This window comes from Botryllus schlosseri, chromosome 5, assembly GCF_051294905.1.
Source record: "Botryllus schlosseri isolate E-star chromosome 5, Bs_hap1, whole genome shotgun sequence".
Lineage (NCBI taxonomy): Eukaryota > Metazoa > Chordata > Ascidiacea > Stolidobranchia > Styelidae > Botryllus > Botryllus schlosseri.
In genome coordinates, this window is record NC_137240.1 from 4,039,282 (window position 1) to 4,055,550 (window position 16,269).

Here is a 16,269-nt window from a genome sequence, read left to right on the forward strand (position 1 = left end):
ATCGGCAGCTACGGAATAAAAATGAAGAAAATTGGTGCATATGGTGTAAATTACCATAGCAGTCGACAAACGCCATAAATACCATAAACAGAAACAACAATATTAGCCAACACATAACATTGGGCGAATGTGGTGTTTACTCCACGCCTTGAATTTAAAGTCTGCCGGCGTGGTCGTGTTATGGACAGGGTTGTAACCAAGTCACAAGGCTCCAAGTCTCAAGTCAGTCTCACTTTTATAGGATTGACTCGAGTCAAGTCGAGTCGAGTCATTTTCAATTCACCACCGAGTCAAGTCCGAGTCCAAGTCAGCGAGGAGAGGGTCGAGTCCGAGTCATGGTATTATGACTCGAGTCCGAGTCCAAGTCATTGTGTTGACCGCTCAATTTCCAGTTAAAGTCTTGTTAAACCCACTTTTTATAACTGTTTGGTGATATCGAATGGTTCGCATTTATAATATAGTACTTTTCCTCACTTTTATTAGTTTCTGGTTGCATATTCAAGTACCAGTACCGAGAGACGAAATCCCAATAGGGTGGCTATTCTACTATTCGAAATTACGATGAAATGTCTGTCTTGACCGTCTGAGTCTCGAGTCATATGACTTGGTTCGAGTCATGCGCAATGACTCGAGTCCAAGTCGAGTCCGTACACAAATTGACTTTGACTTGAGTCGAGTCATTTCCGTATTTTGAGAAAATGACTCGAGTCACGTCGAGTCATCAGAAAATCGTGACTCGTATCTGACTGGAGTCGAGTCATGACTCGAGTCATTACAACCCTGGTTGTGGATAACCCGAAGTAAGCCGAAATTTCAACGGTAGTTGTCATAATATCAAGTATATAACAGAGCTATGAAAAATCAAAATCGGGAACTCTCTCTCTCTCTCTCTCTCTCTCTCTCTCTCTGCAGAAGCGTTCGTATGTTTGACAGTAATACTCCAGGTGGTGCTATAATAACTCGCCACATATATGCGATTCGGATGTAGCCATTGTACAATCCATATGCATATATATGACTTTTTTGCCCCCGCCACATTTGAATTTAAAATGGTCCAACTGTCCAGTCTGTGGTAAGATGCGATTCACAAATCAGATGTCTATATGGGGCAGACTTGTCAACTAGAAATTTATCAGCTTTTCCAAATTCGAACAAAATGATAATTGTAGCTATACAGTTTTTTCCAAATTAGATTAGAATTAGAAGTACTGAATTCGAGACAAGTACGACATTGGATCCAGTTCAGTTATTACCAAGTCATGGTTCAATCTTATGGGCAAGAGAATAGCCAATGCATGTACATTGTGCATGTACAACAGCAAGCTTGGCTCGTTTCGCACTTTACAGTTCTCTCGTAGCATTTGCAGGAAAACTTAGATTTAAAATGAGTGCATAGAAATATTTTTGAAATTAGATAAAATGATAGCAAATAATCATTTCACGAATTAGATTGGAGTTACCGGCATTTCGATCTAATTAGTCTAATTAGACAACTAAAATTATATAGTTGTCCATGTCTGATGTGGAGCCGACATGGGGTAACGAAGATTTGTAATCGTAATCGAATGCGACGATTACAAATCTTTAAAGAATCGTTGTTGTTGTTGTTGTTGTTGTCGTCGTCAATTACATTTGAAAATATTACAAAGTTGCCGTAATCGTAATCTATTCTTTTGGATAGTAAACATGTCGCTTTCTAAAAATCCGATTATTTAACTCCTTAGTCTCACCAAGTCTGTGATATAAACTAAGCTCGATGCTCTTTAGTATATCATAAGTGTAAGGTTATGTTATTCAATTTTTTTGTAAGGAATTATATCAAGTAAGAACTAAGAATGCAGTGGCGAGATAGCGTTGTGGTAGCGTAGTAGACCCCAGAATTCCAACCTTGAGTGTTGGATATTTATCTAGGCCCCTCCTCGACATCTCATCCGCATAAGCGGTGCCTTACAAACAGCCTAAAAGTAGGCCGCGCTACAAGTCGGGAGATACGGAATCAAAAATAAGGAAAATCGGCCTGTAAATGACCATAGTAGTCGACAAACGCCAGGAATACCATAAACATCAACAACTAAGAATGCCCTGGCCGGTCCGTTCTTCGTAAAGATGGCTCGAAATTACGGTATAACAGTGTGATGGGTGTGGGAAGTTCAATTATGCACCTTTTTGCACGACCACAAAGAGTACGATGCCGGTTCCATAGCGCATGAAAGATTAGTTGGTAGTTTTCAGTACCTATTTCAGTTCGTGACCCACTATACGCCCTTTCGCGATTAACGTTTAAACCACTGTTCGTGGGTGCCAGTTTTCATGTTGTCAGTGTGTTACAGTTATCTGGTCGCGCCTAGTGTGAATATTTTCCGGAATTCATATGGCATTCATATTGCCAATTACATATACTGCTATGAATTTTTGGCGACACCGATATTTGGAGACAGTCATTTAGGCGCCTACCGTATATAGTCCGTGGACAATTCGGCATACACATATCGAAGGTTTCGATCCTTTTCGGCAGAGGTTTTCTCACTGTCGACCTTTTTTGCTGCACAGTTCGCGGAATCGCATGTTGGCCGAAACTTGATATGTCTTGGTGTGTCGTGGAGCGGTAATGGCCGACACTGAAAGGCCTATTTCTATAAATTATGCGCATTATTCTTTGAGGGAGATGGGTATACCGCTATTAAAACCAAGAAATCTAACGATGCCAATACACGCCATGCGCGAAGAAAACTTGAAAGAAGTTCAATAACTCTCCAAACAAATACTCCATAATTTATGTTGATTCATGAGATAATTTTGGCCCCTCTTCAAGCTCGATGTACCAATTGGGGGATTGATGATTACAGACGTGAAACGCTTATCTAGGCTCCTCGCCATCCGTGGACCGTGCTCCAAGTCGTCAGATGCGGAATCATAATAAAGAATATCGGCCTGGTGTAAATGACCATTGTGGTAGAAAAACACCATGACTACCACAAACAACAACAGACGAGCAAGCGCGTATCCAATCAGCCATTCGTCTTTACGTCGAACACAAAGGAGTTATGAGTAACTTGCGTTGTGGCAATTGTTTGCTGATTATAACGACAAATCGGACTGGATTGCTGCATTTCCCGATCAACGTTCGCTAAGCCTTTGGAGGAAAGAATGAATTTCAATCTCAAGCATACGCAATAGCGCTAGGGTTACCATACGTCCTCTTTTAAGAGGATTTGTCCTCTTTTTTGACTTCTTTGAAAGTGTCCTCGGAGGACGCCCTTTTGTCCTTTTTTTTTGAGATTTTGTCCTCTTTTTTGAAAATTTAGGTCAGATTTAGAGCAAATTGCGAGTGATATGCCGTAAATTAGCACAGAAGTGACGCTCCGGCGGGTATTTCGTAGTGAAAAACGGTGACTTTAGCTCTGAGCGAAAAGATGACCTTTTTTTTTGTCATCCACCTAGCAATGTGGAGAGAAAAACGGTATTTTGAGCTCTGAGCGGAAAGATGACCTTTTTTTTATAGTCAACCGATCACAAAGTGGGAAAAATTCACCGGTTTTTGAAAATTCTTCTCCGGTTTTGCAGGTCTCAAATTTCTGAAAAAGCGTCCTCTTTTTAGATTTCCAAAATATGGTAAGCCTAAATAACGCACTGTCTGATTTCACGCTGCAATCAATATGACTGTGACGAAAATCTGACTCACGAATTATTGTGAGCACGGCAACGTGGCTTGTGGCGCTTATGGGCGCAAAACAATTTAATTTGGAGGAGGAGAATGTACATTAACTCTTCTAATCTTGAGAATATTAAGTGTCTAGAATAGTTGGAAAATTGAATGCAAAAGTGTAACAGTTAGAGCGTCTTCGCGGCCGGGGCCGTAACAGCACTTCGTCAGCCCCCCCCCCCCCCAAAAAAAACGTTGGTCTCGGGCCCCCCATACGGTGATAAATCTAACTTCTGGGGGGCATCGCCCCCCTGACCCCCCTCAGGCTACTCACTGTTTACCGCTACTTATCTGCTACATTAGGTGGCCCTTTAGGGAGTCAGCTTTTCTCGCCTAAACGCGCGAAGCGCGGGAAATTTCTATAATTCGTTACTGAATCGGGAAATATGATCGGGAATGGCATCTGCATTGCTATCAATTTTTATCATCTCTCCGCACACGTAATCTGATTTACCGGTAGAGCTGAGTGCGGTGTGTTTGAAAAGGTAGGACCCCTCGATAATAATTAAACATATCCGGGTCTATAGGCTACCCGCTGGCAGGAACGAAACACCAATTCGTCAGCCCCCCCCCCAAAAAAACAACCGAGTCTTGGGCTCCCACAGAGTGATAAACTGACCCCCCCCCCCCATCACGTTGTTCGCCTTTGCCACGAAATTATAGCTGCGCTGTTTAGTGAGCCAGCGCGAGGCGCGAAACTTTTCGATAATTCGTGATAAAATCGGTCAATAAGATCGGGAATTGCATATATATTCCTAGCAATTTCCTGTCCTCACTGCTCACCAAATCAGATTTACCGGTAGAGCTGAGTGAGGTGTCGTTGAAACTTTCGAGCCCGTAAATAATAATTGAACATCTTCGGTCGGGCGGACCCGTTGGTATGACTTCTTTACATGATATTATTTCGTGACCTCCTGTCTGCTATATCAAAATATATAGAATCGCCCAAACGTACTAAAGTGAAGGATCACACGATTTCAGATTGTTATTTCTTCACTGACATATAATTTTTTCCTGCGGGGTGGTATGTGTCTGGTGAGGTTCAGATTGCCAAGACAGGAACACGCGGCGCCAGTCAATTAGGCACATATCTGGACAATTAAACCTATATGTATTTTGTATATACAACGAAGTTTTCGGGGGTTAGGGGTGCGGCAGTTACGGCCCTGTTCGCGGCCCACCTAACATAGCTTCGCGGCACTGTTTTAGACCATACCCTTCTCGTTGTACTTTGCGACAATGTTGTGGGTTGATCATGACTTACCGCATATGTCATTTTCACTAACGATCGTGGCTTTGTGCTACATCTTTACTCTCCTGCGAAACGAGCAATCGAGGTTTATACGGCCTTCCACAGTGGAAAATATTGACGCGTGTTACGTTAGCAGTTGAACTAGTTGTTATAGCGGGCTTTCCTGTCCGGTATGTCTTATTCTCCTAACCTATTGAATCGGGCATCAGTAATTATATTGACATTCTTTACTCAAACTTTAAATTAGCCGTCAACCACCCACTTATATCATGCCAGCATAGGCCGTACTTGGAAAGAAAATTGGCGGATCCGAGAAATATAATCAGCGATAAATTGGCGCAATAGATATATTGTAACGTAACAGTGAATGGAATCCTTAATTTGTTAACGCATGGATGGTGCAGCCTTGTCCTCGAAGAAAATAAACTTAGTAGTGAATAATTGTGTCTACTTCTCCGTGTAATCGTGATCATAGTAGAACACTGCGAGATTTTGCTGTACTCGTACTTGTAATCTTAATGGTATGTCTCAGAAGTAATCGTCATCGCAATCGATGATATTTATGCAGCATGCTCCCGTATCTGGTGCCGTCGGTGTATAGCGCCATTGAAGAATAAACGAACACTGAATTCAAGGCTTCACGGCTGACAATTAGTTTCCATGTATACTTTGGGTAGCATCGATGTGTCTGTCTGTATCCATGATATTAAACTACTATGATATCCACCAATCTTCATAGATTTTATTGCCAAAAGTTTTGATCACCAGCGATAAAGCTGTCGTATGTTTTTGCAAGGGGCATTATCTTTCGTCGGAGACTTCAGCCGTTCGACGGCGCTATACTTAATGATGTTGAGAAGCTACGTTGCAACATCAATTTACAACTTGTGTCTGATGCAACGATTTCAGCACCATATAGTCGACACGGCCAACGACTGCTACGTAGTATTATTGCCGCAGACTGACTGACTAGACCGCGCGGATGTTCGGGAGTCTGCTATTGAACAAATTGTAGTTTGGGCATCGTATCAACAGTTAACATCCTATCGAGGCATATTTTCAACGCTCTTAATTGGGGCTACAATCAAATAATTTAGCGCGATTATCTATGATTGTCGTTCTGAATTGTAGTCAGGATGACACTGAAATTACGCAATGGTCTTCAGTCATCACTCCGGCGATTATTTTTTGACATGTCAAAATTGTAGCGTTCGGTCACAAAATTGTAAAATTTGTTTAAAAAGTCAGAATTTGTTTGCAAGCCGAAGTGCCTTTGTGTCGTAGAGGTTGCACTGTATGCGAAATTCTCATTTTACATTCCCACCTTTTAACCTATTTTATACTGTTGTAGATGGTACATTGTCAACTTACTGTGAATCATAAACCGTTACGGCAAATATTTTGGTTGATATCGTGTGATGATCAACACACCACGAAACGTCGGTCGTAATTCATTTGCGGCGAGGATGTGTTGGTAGACCGAGCGAATGCACGACTATCAACCAGCCTCTCAAAAAGACGGGGAGCTACAAATATACGATTATCAAATTTGAATATGAAACAAGTTCACGTGGATATTGGGTATATGATCTAAAACCGTAGTATGAACAACGGCGATGCAGAAGCCATCATGATGCAGCAGGGTGTGTCGCCAGTAATATACGCTGAACTTAAGTGCTGCCTGTCAACAAACGCTACTATTAATTCTTCATTCTTGCCAAGCCACTTATTAAGAACAGACAGCTCGTACTAATTTCTTTATACCGTGAACTTGTTATTTTTTAATCGGTAAAACTCCAATACGTGATTCTGTGACAGAATATTAGAAAATGTAGATAAGTATCTATAGTTGTGCTGCGATAAAGTTCGAGTTTTTGCACAATAATGCGCAAATTAACTACTGGAGTTCTTCCTAAGTAAAAATATTGTAAAAATAGTTTTTTTTAATTTAAAAAATTGCCAAAATTTTCAATATTTCTAAATTTGTCGTTTTTACGTCAGATATAAGTCATCAATCAACAGGACAGCTGTTCATTCGTGACGCAACAACAGAAGCATATTTCTTATTTTCCATCTCGGAATTTAGAATGTGTGGAGAATTATTCGCAGAGTCATTGTAACTTTATAACGACTTTTTGCGTCTATTCATGTATTGACTCGTGATGTAAATATAGCATGCTCGCAACATATAACATTTCCCTTTGGAAATAAACTAAACGATTTCGCCATGCGTGGAGACTATAGCCTACGAAGTATAGCAAATCAAATATCGAATCGTAGGTAAAAAAGTTAACAGTCCGGGCCTGATTTTGCCTAAAAAATCAGAAAACCCTCCGATTTAGTTCAAATTTACCTCAATTATCGTGCAACCGCCATCGGCCGTGTGCAAATATTAACTGTAGATTAGTGATAATGGGCAACAACATGACTTTTATTGGAAATAACATCGTACCATTTATGTAGAAATTGGGAAGACTTCCTGTAGCGAATTCTGTAGCTGCATTTGTTGAATTACGCGGTCGTGTCTTGAGAGTCCACGCCGTCGATTTGATATGAACGGCTGCCAAAAATTCATTTCCACAAAGATAAATAGTGGCGATTAAGAGTAAGTAAGTAAGTAAGTAAGTAAGTAAGTAAGTAAGTAAGTAAGTAAGTAAGTAAGTAAGTAAGTAAGTAAGTAAGTAAGTAAGTAAGTAAGTAAGTAAGTAAGTAAGTAAGTAAGTAAGTAAGTAAGTAAGTAAGTAAGTAAGTAAGTAAGTAAGTAAGTAAGTAAGTAAGTAAGTAAGTAAGTAAGTAAGTCAGTAAGTAAGTAAGTAAGTAAGTAAGTAAGTAAGTAAGTAAGTGAGTAAGTAAGTCAGTAAGTAAGTAAGTAAGAGTAAGAATTACCCGTAACGCTTCAGACGACTATTTTGGGTACGATCTGGCACCAAAATTGAGAAACAGAACATATAACGTCCAGCCTAGCCATTTCTATCTAGCAGCTAATCTTGAAGTTATTCTGGAATAGCGGTTATGTATATCACAGGAAAAAACCCGAACAAAGCATCTCTAAACTGCAATATGTTTATATCAGTAGGCTATTGGCAATTAAAATGATATTGCTTAGTAGAACATTTCATCTCAGACGGCCATTCCGTTGATGTGAGTCCTAAAGTTTGAGCAGTTATGAAGCAAAACTGCCTCGTGATTTCTCCAATTAAAAAAATACAAATTAGGTTGTCGACCTTTTACAAATTTGGAAGTTTCGCGGATCCCCGGTTGAGAATCACTGTGTCAAGCGGAAGTATTCTAAAATCACAACCACTTGAGCATTTATTCCAAGTATAGACAAACGTATTTGATTACTTTCAAAAGTAGAAGTACTTCGCTATACTGAGCACCTCTGCTTATAAATGTCCAGATGCAGCCTTTGTGGTTTATTGGCAGATAATAGGTGGTGCCTACTTTGGAGATTGCAAGATGTATCTACGCGACTAACGCAAAATTACCGATGACAATACAAATCAGCGGACTCTTCGAAATTAGATTCAGTCACCGTGATACAAAAGCAATTTCATGCGGTTCCTATGACAATTTCACCACGAAAACTGATGAAAACTCTTTACATAATTACTTTCTACTCTTCGAAATTAATCCAAACTGTGGGAAATAAGTTTTTTTTATCTCAGGAAATGTACAAATAAAAGTTGAAATAGCGTAAAAATATAGACACCACAGTATGTAGTGCAAGTAGTCTAAACTTGTTGAGTTTCATACTGTGATGTCAAATGCAGACTGTAGGTTGTTGTAGTAGTATCTCTTTGTAGAACTAGGCTCCGCGTACAGTACACCTTAGGAGTCCTCAAACAAGTTCTAGGAATCTAGGGAGTCCGCTGAAGGGTCATGTTTAAATACATCACCAAGAAACTCTAAAACCATATTATCCTTTGGGAGTGACGACCCGAGTGGGACTGTGACTATACCTTGTCTCGTCATTAGCGAGCTTATATTAAGCATGTCTTAGGTTCAATAGAGTTGAGCTTGACGTGATGATTGGGTCACAAAGTGGGGACCTTTTTTTATTCATTGCCTTCTGAAATTTTGAGAGTACATGCAACCGCCCGCCAAGCTAGAAGGGCTACGCGATGAAAAAAGTTCGAGAATCACTGTTGTATCGAGATACCATATGTCTTCTTTTGAGAGGATCTGTCCTCTTCTTTCAAGAAATGTAAAATGTGCTCCGAGGACGACCAAATGTCATCTTTTCTAGCAATTCGTATTCTTTATATAGCTTTGATAGTTCGGCGACCGTACGACAAATAAAATGTCATAATAAATGAGATAACTGGATTTCGGTGGAATTGAAGGAAATTTAGCATGAAATTTACACAGGAAACACCTGAAACACCTGACTAAAAAAGGAAAAGGTCAACTCAAACCGTAAGTGTGAGGTGAAAGTGGCGGTATTTCAGGAGTCGAGTCGAAAAATGACCTTTTTGTTTTCTTTTCAATGAACCCAATAACATTAGCCGTAGAAATTTTTAAATTACCCGTTTTTAACTTGTAAAAAGTTTCCTCTTTTTCTGATATCAAAACATGGTAACCCTACTGGTGCTGGGAGAATTTCATGAAATGTCGAAGGGATCGAGCACTAAACGGGCTAAGAAACGCTGGGGCTGGAACGAATATCGACTAAGTGTATAGTCGAATCATCAGGAATGCAAAACAGAACAGTACAGTTTGCCATGAAGGCAATTGAAATGGTAAGGTGGTTAGTTGCTTATGAAAATACGATAAACCACAAGATAATGGGCGCTCCCGTTTGCAAAATGATCAATATGCGACAATGTTGATGTAATTTCTTTTGTCAACGTTGGAATTTCGGGATTAGCAACAAGTCTACGAACAGATTGCCAGATTACGCCGGCACAAAATGCATCAAGTGCATGTTGCATTCATGAAATATGTAAAAACTGTTGAAACCTCGAATAAATTAATTATCCCTCTGATATTTCGTAGGGTTGGTATTTGCGGCCGAAATTTTATGTGTTATTTCCGTGTGAAACTCAACGTCTTGCTGGTATAAGCGGAAACACATCCACTCTCGACATGTTCCGTAACGAGCGTCTACTTCGAAAGTACCAACCAATTTCTATTTCTATAATGCCATACCGGTTTCCTTCATACATATGCATTAATTTAATTGGTTTCGAATTCGCAAGGCACCTGTCTCAGTTGTCTTAGAAATGGTAATGATGTTTTCTGGAAACGCGCAACAAATTACAAAATCGCCCGGCGATTTGAAGTCGTTAGCAGACATATCAGACGGCGCATTTAGAATTGATATACATTATAATCTGGCCATCGCTTCTGACGCGTGTAATTCATTACCTTCAGCCGTTTTCTTGTCTTACTTAAAGCATGCAGAAATGGAAACTAGTTTGCTGGTGTTTGTCTATGGTTTACTATAAGCCGCTCAAGCTTACATCAACATGTGCATATGCGTATACAACATATGCAACATAAACGTACCCATAAGCAACATATGCGATATTGCAATAATTTATGCATATAAGGATACGCAACATATCGCAGGGCGCACATAGCACCTGGATCACGTTTTATAGCTTAATGTAGAATAGCAGGCTGTTTCTTTAGCTACAAAATAACCCAATATCATTCATTAATTTTGTTAGGGATTCCTATATACATGCATGAGAAGACCGTGGTAAAAATTGGGCCAAGTGACATTCGGAAAATGGGACTAAAACCAACGTGATGACGACAATAATGAACATGAGTATGTGGGAATCAAATTGTCATCACTCCCTGGCCTGATATCCCATAGAACTCGCATCGCTTCTCATCATTTTTCTGAAATATCGTTCGTTCGCATCTAGTAGCATTAATTTTCAAACTTCGCGTACGAATGTAGCGGCCGCAGGCAACGGGCCACTTGGCCTTCTCACAAAGCATGATATTTAATTAGTATATGTCGGCTGTCGAACTGGTTTTGTCATCACTTCTTGAATTTAATCCATTAGCATCATCATTCGCATACGATGGCGTAATCTGGTGTCTATATCAGGATGAGCATGTATTGTGATTTGAATATACGACTAATTTGAAGGCGGGTTTTGATTTAGACATGAACTTAAAAGTTATACTGATATTCAATTTCCATGCGACTTTTAAACAAATGTCAGCCATTACAGAATTTGGACTTGGAATTGTACATTGCACGCATGCGCTACCAAAATAAATGAAGTCCAACACTATATCTATTCTACATTCCAAGGTAGGGGTTTGATCATAAGAGTATTTCAAGTTGACACTTTCCTATATTTTCATTGTATCACACCGTGTGGTGTTTTGAACGATTGCCCGACATTTGAGAGTCCAACGCCTGACCGTGTAACTTTATAAAATTCAATCTAAACCTATAACTAGGACGGTTCTATACCAATACCGAGAAAACCAATACCGAGGATGGACATTACCGAGAATGTCATTACCGAGAATGGGGGTTACCGAGAATGTGGACATTGCCGAGAATAGACGAGGAAGCTAGTGGCGCAGTTGGTTAATCGCCAGCGTCACGACACCAATGGAAGTGGTGTCGTGCTATGTGTCAGAGGTTTATCTGGGCTCCTCATCGCTAACCTACCTGCGATTGCAGTGTATGAAAAAGCCCAGAGTGAAGTTGAGCGTAGTCAAAAAGTCGGCAGCAAAGACTGAAGATTACGGACGCGCGGAAAAACGAGAGTGACCGATGGTACGAGAGCGCGAGTCTGGAAGCCGTCCATAATATGACAAGAAAAGACCTCAAAGACATTGATTTTAATGAAATTACCGTGCTGGGTGCAAATGACCTTATAGGCGGTAAGCGCCAATATTGTGAATAAAACAAACAAACCGAGAATATACATTACCGAGAATGGCCAATTGGCCAATGCCGAGAATTTAACTCACTGATGTACTTGACTTACTGACGTTGTCGAGAATTTTATACCTGAGAATCGACATCGAATGTGGCATTGTCCATACTCGATAATATACATTCTCGGTAATGTCCATTCTCAGTGGTGTCCATTCTCGGTAATGTCCATTCTCGGTAGTATCCATTCTCGGTAATGTCATTTTCGGTAATGGTTCTCTCAGTATTGACCGGACCCCGCTAAGGCTGGGCACAAGGATTCGAGAACTCCAATCTGAATGGAGTATTAATTAAAAGGATTCAAGTCGAGTATGGTGAGAAATAAATTTTCCGGTATAAAAATTAAACGCTTCCTGTCATTAAGAGTTAATTTATCACCGAAAATTATAGTTTCGACACTCTTTTCCTCTGTGGAACCCTTGAAACATCGATCGGTTGTATCGCATCCGACGAAAAATGTAGTACGAAGCTACGTGTTAGTGGAAATGATATATCAGTGAAGTGATCAACCCACAAGATTGTCACAGAGTGCAATGAAATACAGTTATGGTCGAAAAAAGGTCATATCGCATGGTCATATGTCCAGCGTCAACGGACTATTTTGTGCAGATGAAATTATAAAGAACTGGCCTGACCGTCTTAAACTCAGCAATGAGATGTCATGAGATGTCAAGACATGCATTCCGGCCCTAAAACTTATCTGTAGTTTTCCATTTGGCAAATTGCGTTGGATTACAGTTGCGGAGTAATTGTTTGTTTTAATGCATTACCCGGATAGCATGGATGGTTTGTGCAAGATTAGACAGCCTTATAAGATTATTACTGAACCTCCCTTGTCCAGCTTCATATACATATTCACAGATCGTGTGTATGGGTGTTATGAATCGGTGTATGTCAACAAAAATATGTAACGTCCTATTCCTATTCGTAATGCGGCCACCAACGTTAGCTTGTATACTTCCATCTAGAGTCATAAGAAAAATGTTGACTACTTCGCCACATTTGCGATGATTCGTAAGTGAATGTATTAATATATCGATTTGGAATATATCTGACATATTTCTTTCGAGACAGTCCAGTTTTATCATTCAATTTCTGTGCTTTGCCCGGTTCTTTTCGCTGCTGGCATCTAATTACGTTGTACAGTAACTAAACACTGAAATTTATTGTCCCTCCGAATTACATGGTCTTCAAGTGATTACTTTGTACAAAAAAGATAGCCGACGATTGAGATATTTGGTTGCTTGTCACAACTTATTGATGTCCCCTTTCAATTCAATGATTTTGCTCGACACTCGAGTCAAGACTTCGTTCGCTTTACCCGTAATGATGGAGCGGTGCTCCTAAATCTCGTGGGTTCGAATATAAGTGTTGCATGGAAAGTTAACGTTAAACAAGCTACCAAGGTTTCGGTGGTCTTTAGGAATGACCCAGCGCCACGGACTCACTACACCGTCACAATATTTGGCAAAGTGGCAAATGAGCACGTTTTACGCGATTAATTATGCAGCAGTAAGTTATAATATTGTGGCTGATTTAAAGGTTACGCCAAACATTTACAGCAGAAAGCACCATATTTTGACTCGGGAATGAGCCGGATAATTTTTCGTTATTGGCCCATTACACGGTTGTCGACTTGATGATTATTTTTGTTTGTGAGCGGACGTGGAATTATTGAAGCGAAAAACACAATTTATGCCGAATAAATTCGCGTAATTACATTAATTGCTGTTTCTGACGTATTTCGCAATAAAAATGACGACAGGAATTATGGCGTAAGTGGTATGTCAGGATTATTGATACGGGAAGTAGATTGATTCGACAAAAGGCCACTGGTTTACATCGAGAACCATAACATCTCACAGATATTACGATTTGCTTTTCGGATTAAAATGAAATCAAGGTCAAAAGAACATGCCGTGACGTCTCCATAGACTTTTAAGCCATATGCACACACTTTTTTTGTCTTGGTAGGTTATTTATGTGAAAAATGATGCGTTTTGCACGTATACAAATGTGATTAACAGTCACTTGAATTGACCATATACAAACGATAGTGTGTTCATATACCTAAAGCTAAAATGATTTGCGTCACTAATACTTTTGTAGTATATGATAGAGGTGTAAATTTCCGATAATAATACAATACGAGTTGAGGTATAATAAACAAATTTCATAAGCTGCTGCATGTTTTTAGTAGGCCAGGGCTGCCGATAGTATGATCAAGTATGTGAAACATATTAGTATTTCCACGAGTATTCGTTTTGAGGATCGCGTTATCAATTTCCAGAAGCCATAAATAAAGCATACAATCCCTATTTATGATTGAATCTACTAGAACAAATGTGATTAGTCCGTGGAATGTCATCGTCTAGCGTTGAGGAGCTTGCATCATATTAATAATATGTTTGTGATCGCTGAATGTCACGGACGTCTCGCGCAAACTCGTACTGATCTCATTACGAGTTTGCATTTGTTTTGGCTAAATATTCTAAAACATATGCCGCGATATTTTATGCCACGGAAACCTTGTGGTGTGCGACGATTAAAATTATATAATGTAAACATGTCATCTAATTCGCAGAGGCGGTATTGGTCGGTGCCTGGTATATGGGATTTCATTAATCCCGTATAACAGCTATGTAGAAAGTGCTGACATGAGAGGCATTCAGGACGACCTGAGATATGTACCTTCACCTTCATGTTTGTCGGATTGAGTGTCTATAAACCATTGAAATTATTAGCGCCACCTAGAATAACTGATAACTAGGGCAATTTTTTTTTACCTAAAAAAAGGAAGATTTTGACCTAAAAAATCTAAATTTTGACCTTTTTTGACCTAAAAAAACTGAAATTTGACCAAATTTTGACCTCACGTATGCAAATTAGGTGTTTTCGCATATAATGTTAAAATTGTACTACTTATCTTCATTTCTGGTTGGAACTGTCTGTCCTTACAAAGTAGATTGGCCTGAAAAAACGTTTTTGGCTCAAAAACTGACAGATTTTTACATGAAAAACTAGTATTTTAACGAAATCCGGCCCTATGAAGAATTCCAGTAGTTACATTACGTATTCTGGTGGAAATAATTAAAATTTGTTGTAGTACAACGAAAGATCCTTTCCTACATTCTCGGGTAGAAAGTGTCTGTCCTTACTACGTAGCTTGCCAAGAACGGAGAAAGAACGTTCAACAGCAGCATTTGGTGGCTGACAACACTCAAGTTGTGGGCACAATGCTGGTGACAAACCGTGTTGCTTCATTCTGACAATGTTGTCTATATCACAATTTCTCAGCTTGCGCTTCTTGATATAAGAACCATGCAATGTCCAAGCAGTCTTGCTTCAGCTAGGATATTGCGGTACGTTGACCATAAAACCATGTCACTATTTGTTTCATTTGACCATTTATGATTCACAATGAGCAGACGATGGTCCGTTTACAACGGTAGGCCTATAAAGTAGGCTACAAGCTGTAAAATATCAAATGATAAGTTCTCCGACAGCGCAAAATCTACGATACAAACGAAATGCAGAGGTCAAAAAATGTTTGACTTTGTAAACAATTTTGACAAATTTTGTAAACAATTTTGACAAATTTTGACCTAACGCTACAATTTTGACCTAATTTTGACTTTTTTTGACATGTCAAAAAAAAATTGCCCTACTGATAACAATATCGTGAAGTACTAAGTCCTGCTGTTTCTGCGCGGCACACGAAATGACGGTATGGCGACTACAAAGAATTTATAACAATGCTTTACCGCGAATCTTCAACCATCTTCACAGCAAAGTAATCAAAAGAATTAGGTGGCAATTGAATAAATACGAAGAACGAAGAACGCCAATTAATAACGATTAGATTGAGCCGTGTTGTTTGTTTGTGGCATTCATGGTGTTTGACGACTATACTATGGTCATTTACACCAGGACGATATTTTTCATTTTTATTCCGTAACTGCCGACTTGTAGCATGGCCCACTTCTAGGCTTTTTATAAGACACCGCTTGTACGGATGAGATGGCGATAAGGAGCCTAGATAAACCTCCAACACTTAGGTAGGAATTGAACAGTGTTGAATTAAATTGGAAAATACATGGAATTCACAAAAACAGAGGAATGCCGCACGTACGATCCGGGAATTGTTTTCGGTACACAAATGCGCAGTAGTTATGGGTCTTATCGTAGGGCCCGGTCTAATCGTATGGGCCCGTGAGCGATTTAACACCGCGGCACCCTAATATCAGGTAGTTTTATCGGGAACGACTGACTTTACCATTGCGATGGAAAATAAGTTGATGATCTCATTCTAGACCAGTGGCTCTCAACTGCCGGTCCGCCAACTATACATTTTAATTTCATTCTTTAATCGCAAAAAGTTAGAGGTTGAAGTACTGT

At 39.7% G+C, this 16,269-nt stretch overlaps 1 protein-coding gene across 1 annotated transcript in view; it reads right to left on the reverse strand.

Annotated features, from left to right (window-relative positions):
* The window catches only part of LOC145439972 (titin-like), a 515,551-nt gene that overhangs the window by 408,245 nt on the left and 91,037 nt on the right, over positions 1 to 16,269 (reverse strand). The gene's annotated exons all lie outside the window — the stretch shown is intronic.